Source organism: Crocodylus porosus, unplaced genomic scaffold (genome assembly GCF_001723895.1).
Source record: "Crocodylus porosus isolate Cpor-Errol unplaced genomic scaffold, CroPor_comp1, whole genome shotgun sequence".
In the NCBI taxonomy this organism is placed as follows: domain Eukaryota; kingdom Metazoa; phylum Chordata; order Crocodylia; family Crocodylidae; genus Crocodylus; species Crocodylus porosus.
This window is the reverse complement of record NW_017728909.1, coordinates 30592668-30599093: the sequence shown is the minus strand read 5'-3', so window position 1 is coordinate 30599093 and position 6426 is coordinate 30592668.

Genomic DNA, 6426 nt, shown 5'->3' with positions numbered 1-6426 from the left:
TGCGCCGCGACCGGCTCTGGGTCGGCTGGGAAGGCCTGGGCGGCAGGTGGCTCGCCGCTTCGCGGCGGCGAGTGTTACAGCCCCCAGGCAGCAGCTCTCGCCGTATCCCGGGGTCGAGGGTGTCTTCTATTTCAGCTTTGGCAGCCTGAGAACCACACTTGTGAGTTCATCCCACGCACAATTCCTATTAGTAGTAACGTAAATTATGGACACAGTATTCTGATTGGATCATGTGTATGCAGCAAAGTTATAGCAAAAAGTTTTTCAAAGACTTTTGGGAGGGTTACTAGATGCCCATCTCCCAGTAAAAGTCAATTAGCCCCCATATTCCCCATACTAGATTAGTTTGGTTTCTTCACGATTTAGTGTCTGCAAAATGTAAGAAAAAAAAGTTAGTATGTTCTTTCTCTATAACAGTATTTAGTCATTCTCATCTACGTCTTCCAAAGCAAAGTCCAGATGATTAACCAAGCATTTGAAAGTAATTGTCACCCACAAAATGAGCCCTATAAAAATTCTATTCTAGGTTCATCAGAATTTTCCCCAACCAGATAGTAAAGTTGCTCTAAAAGAGACAAGCTGTGTGGGAAGCAAATCTTGAAATTAAACAGGCCAGAGATTGATGAGCTGGCCTCTGCCTGGAAGTGAAAAAAAAAAAGCAATTATCTTAAACCCTGGCAAATATTTGAAGTATTTGCTGCAAAGAGCGTGACGCTCCAGAGTGGTTAACTTCAAGTCTAAGGGATCAAATCGCATGCTGCTCCCATTACCTTACCAACAAATTACATAAGCTTTGGCCACAACTCAAACTGAGGAGTTCGGCAAAATGAGAAAATCCCAGGCCTAAAATACAAGACTTAAATGCAGTTTTTTGCAACTTAAAAATGAACGTGTTTGAAGGTACACCATAGCAATGCTTCTAATAAAGACCTCCCCACCCACATGCAGAAAACAAACTCCTCAATACTTTAATTTGTTTTTAAATTAGAAAGTTGTCATCATTATAAAAGGCATGGTACAAGATATTTCAAGCCAGAACACCCTCTGCTCATGTGAGAAACCTGGGTCCAGATTTTGTTAGGACTGTGGCAAATTTGAATTATAAGCAGAATGTATTTTGATAACATATAAAAGCAGCCATAAGATTAAGTTGCCAGCACAGGTGAGTTTCCCAATCCTTTGCCAGTTAAAGGTACAGAACATTTTAAGAAATGTTAACAAAAAAGCTGCCTTGAGGAGACTGCAGTAATAGACAGAATATTGTTAGTGAGGTTATTTATTATTTGGGCAACTACAGGCCAGTTAGCCTCACTTCTATCCTGGGGAAGGTCTTTGAAAAAATTATCAAGGGCCACAAAGAGCTTAGATGTGAAGGATGAAGTCGATGTTATCTTCTTGGACTTCCAGAAGGTGTCCCACCCAATTCTGGCGGGCAAGCTGAGGGACTGCAGCATTGACGAATGCACAGTCACATGGGTGGCAAACTGGCTCCACAGGCACACCCAGAGGGTGGTGGTGGACAGGTCAATGTCAACCTGGGAGGGTGTGTGCAGTGGAGTCCCCCAGGGCTCGGTCCTTGGGTCGGTGCTGTTCAACATCTTCATTAGCGACCTAGAGGAGGGTGTGGAGAGCACCCTGTTCAAGTTCACTGATGACACCAAGCTGTGGGGTAAAGTAAACACACCGGCAAGCAGGGGCTGCATCCAGGCAGACCTGGATAGGTTGGAGAAGTGGGCGGATCTGAACAGGATGTGGTTCAACAAGGACAAGTGCAGGGTGCTGCACCTGGGGAGAAGGAACCAGCATTACGGTTATAGGTTAGGGGCTGACTCACTCGGCAGCACAGGGGCAGAGAGGGATCTTGGAGTCAGGATTGACTCCAGGATGAATATGAGTCGCCAATGCGACAAAGCAATAGGCAGAGCCAACTGCACCCTGTCATACATCAACAGGGGCATCACTAACAGGTCCAGAGAGGTCTTGCTCCCCTCCATGCGGCGCTGGTCAGGTTGCGGCTGGAGAACTATGCCCAGTTCTGGGCGCCGCACTTCAAGAAGGACATGGAGAACCTGGAGAGGGTACATAGGAGGGCCACTTACATAGTTGAGGGCCTCCATGGCCAGCCCTATGAGAGGCTGAGGGACCTGAATCTCTTCAGTCTCCACAAGAGGAGACTGAGGGGGGATCTTGTGGCTGCCTACAACTTTATCAGGGGCCACCAGCCTGGACTCGTGGAAAGTCTGTTCACCAGGGCCCCCCTTGGAGTCACCAGGAACAAGCTAAGGGAGGACAGGTTTAGGTTAGATATTAGGAAGAACTACTTCACTGTAAGGGTGGCCAGAGCCTGGAATAGGCTTCCCAGAGAGGTGGTGCTCTCACCTTCCCTGGAAATCTTCAAGAGGAGACTGGATAGACACCTGGCTGGGGTCTTATGGCCCCTGCCACCCCCAGTGCTCCTTCCTACCCATGGCAGGGAGTCAGACTAGATGATCCGTCTAGGTCCCTTCCCACTCATTGATTCTAAGATTCTATGATTTTTCTAAAAGATTATTTGCTGATTGCAGCTCTCATTTCTGGTTTGGGTTCTTCCATGTCATTGTCTCAGTTGGGACATGGACATCATTCATAGCCATCCCAGAAAACCTTTGCACCTATCCAGTCACATATTACTTGGCAGTCTATTCCAGGCCTTGGGGGTCTGGACAGTGAAGAAGTTTTCCTTATGTCCAACCTAAAACTGTCTTGGAAGAGTTTGTAACCATTTGACCGTTGGGGTGCTCTGGTGAACAGGCATTCCCCGAGATCCTGATGTACATCCTTTATATACTTATAGGCAGCCACTAAGTTACCCCTGAGCCTGCGCTTTTCCAGGCTGAAGGGTCCCATGGCTCTCAGCTTCTCATCATAGGGCCTGTTCTCCTGCCCGCTGATCATGTGTGTGGCTCTCCTCTGGACTCTCTCAAGCTTTTCCACATCCTTCTTAAATTGTGGAGCCCAGAATTGGATGCAGTACTCCAGCTGCACCTTTACCATGACCAAGTACAGCAAGAGGATGACATCCTGAGATTTGCTTGAGAAGCATCTATGGATGCAAGCTAGTGTTTTGCTTGCTTCACCAGCTGCAACGTTCATCTTGTGGTCAATATGACACCCTCTCAAGTCCTTTTCAGCCATGGTGCTAGCAAGCATAGCACTGCCGAGCCTATAAGTGTGATGCAGGGTTTTTTCCCCTAAGGTGGAGTACCTTGCATTTTTTGGCATTGGATGTCATCAGATTTGTATCCACCCATTTTCTGAGCCTGTCAAGGCCAGCCTGGGTCACCAGCCTATCCTCAGGTGTGGATGCTTTACCCCAAAGTTTGGTGTCATTGGCAACTTGGCCAGTCCGCTTCTGACACCAATGCCCATATTGTTAATAAAGATGTTAAAGAGTATACGTCCAAGGACAGAGCGCCTTGGGGAACCCCACTGGTCACGACGCACCATGATGATTTACTTCCATTTATTACCACTCTCTGGGTCCGACTTCGGAGCCAATTCCCCAGCCATCAGACTGTGATGTAGCCAAGGCCACAGTTGACCAATTTTTCCATGAAATCATGGGACACCAGATCAAAGGCTTTTTTGAAGTCCAGATATATGTCGTCAATCTCTTTTCCCTTGTCCAGGTGGAAGGAGATGAGATCGGTCAGGCAAGACCTACCCGCAAGAAACCTGCGCTGGCTGTCCCTCAGGATGTTGCCATCAGCTAGTTTGCCAAGAATGGTCTCTTTTGATAATTTTTTCCAAGATCTTCCCAGGGATAGAAGTCAGGCTTCTGATAGGCCTGTAGTTCCCCAAATCTACTTTTCTCCCATTCTAGAAAATAGGCATCACATTGGCCTTCTTCCAATCATCGGGCACTTCACCAGAGCACCAGGAGTTCTCGAAGATCCGTGCCAGGGGCTGAGCTATGATGCCTGCCAGCTCCTTCAGTAACCTGGGGTGCAAACTGTCAGGATCAGCTGACTTGAAGCCATCCAGCCTCTCAAGGTGTTCCTTTACATGGTCTACAGTGATGTAGGGTAACAATTCTCCCTCACCCTGGCTGTCCTGTACAGTGTTAAGCAGGGGAGTCCCTTTGGGCTGGTGAAAAACTGACACAAAACATCCATTAAGCAGGTTGGCTTTTTCCTAGGTGTTGGTTGTCCCATTTGGTTTACCGGGGGTCCAACATCACCCTTGATTTTCTTTCAATTCCCCACATATCCAAAAAAGGACTTTTCATTGCCCTTGATATGCGTAGCCAATTGGAGTTCAGCCACAGCCTTGGCTTTCCTGGTCCACCCGGACCAGTGCAGAATAATCCTCCTTTGCGGTGATTCCAGACTTCCATCCTTTATAGGTCTCTCTTTTTAGACGCAGGAGGTCAACAAGTTCTCTGCAGAGCCAAGGGGGCTGCTGTGCCCTTTTGCTACCTTTCCTCCGAGATGGGACAGACATCACTTGTGCTTTCGGGATCGCTCCCTTGAGGAGTAACCAGGCATCCTGAACTCCCCTCCCCATCCAGTTGTGCTCCCTTAGGGCCTCACCAACAAGCTTCCTGAGCATGTCAAAATCAGCTTTCCTGACATCAAGGACTTCTGCATTGCTGACTTGCCATCTTTGTGGTAGACAGTGAAAGTGATCAGCTAATGGTCACCATCTCCCAGCTTCCCTTCACTTATCAGGTTGCTGAACTTCTGCTGTACTTCTGACCAGAAACATCTACCAGACCTGGCATCAGCAGGTTTATTGGGTGAAAACTTCTATATGGTGAAAAGGTTCTAGGACTTGAGGTTGTTCCCTGTGCAAGAAGTGGAACGCACTGGGTAGATCTACTCATGCTATTAGTATGTAGAAATAAACTCTGGCACATATTGCATCAGTTTATTGCTCTTGAGTGCAGTTTGAACATGTGTCCGGGACCACAGCACATTATGCTGCAGCCTAATAGGTCCACATTCATAAACACAAGGCATTTACAACACAGTTTTTCTTGTCTGCCTGTTCACCTTCTCCATTAGGTGAGAGGTCACCACAGCCCAGAACCAGAGGTATTTATGCGCCAGATATTTCAGGAATAAAGAATGCTCAGGACAAGACACAACTGGTGATTAGCATAGTTCAATGTAAAAGGAGATGGAGTTGATATGCTTGGGACATGCTCCTCCTGGATGGTACCAATAATGGGCACATTGTTTTCTCTTGTTGCTTGAAAAGCACAAGTCTGTCTTGCGGCTCTGGCCTACTGTTCCTGCAGTACCTTAAATCTTTCCAGTCGAGTAAGAACGACTAAGTGAACCCTTACTAAAGACCCAATAGTTATCATAAGCACTTCCTTCTCTCTAAGCATTAAGAAGAAAACAACAAGACTAAGACCACGGACCTCTATAAATAGTCCTTAGAGAAAGGGGAATGGAGAGTAGTTCTTGCTAGCACATACTGTAAAACACAATGATTATATAACACTACCTTGCACTTGCATAGTGGTTCTGTTGTTTCAAAGAGATGTACAAACATTATCAACAACTTCTCACGTTGCATGCATCACTGAACCAGTCGTGGGCTGATACTGAAAGTGAATTAGTGGCAGCAGCAGCAGCCCATTAATAAGATGATGAAATTCTTCTAGTAAATATGGAAGTCATCAGTGAATCTGTAGTTGACCAAGGAGACTGATCTAAGATCTGCACATTTAACATGTCAAGTATAGAATGATGTTAAAACAAGTTGTTAGTGTGCTATCCGAGTTCAAGGAAGAGTCAACTTCCTGTGTTGTCTACCTATTAATAAAGCCACACTAAAATCATAGTGTATAATGAAGCTACATTTCTACAAATGTAAAATCAGAAATCAAACAGTTCTTCCTATCCATATCTGTAGTGTTTTATTGAGGAGAATGGGCAACTGGTGGTTCCTGTTGTATGAGATTACTTTAACCTCTGCTGAGGTTTTTTGTGTATGCTAGATGTTAGTTGCCATACTTCTGGAGAATTTTTAAAATTATAGGTTAGACTCACCATGTAATAGTTTAATAATGTTATGCTGTTACTATAGTTCAACCACCATCTCCTCTCTAGAGACACACTTTAGTGAATATGAAGCCCCCTCAGCCCTTTTGTCTCTCAATTCTTCTGTGGTTTCCTCCTCTTACTAGACAGAGACTTGGACAAGCACCAGTTTTCAATGTCTAGTAAGCAAGGCCATGGAGAAGTAGCCAGACACACAAAGGTCTTTCCCTGCCTCAGCCTAAAGTCTGATTGCAGAACATCCTGGTTCTTTGGTAATTGTTACGTACAGAGTATTTAGTAAAAGCACATTAGATGCCACCTTAGTCATACTGCATAAACTGGAGTTTTGTCCTAAATGCAACACCTCTACTTTTGACAAAGCTGGGGTGTATAA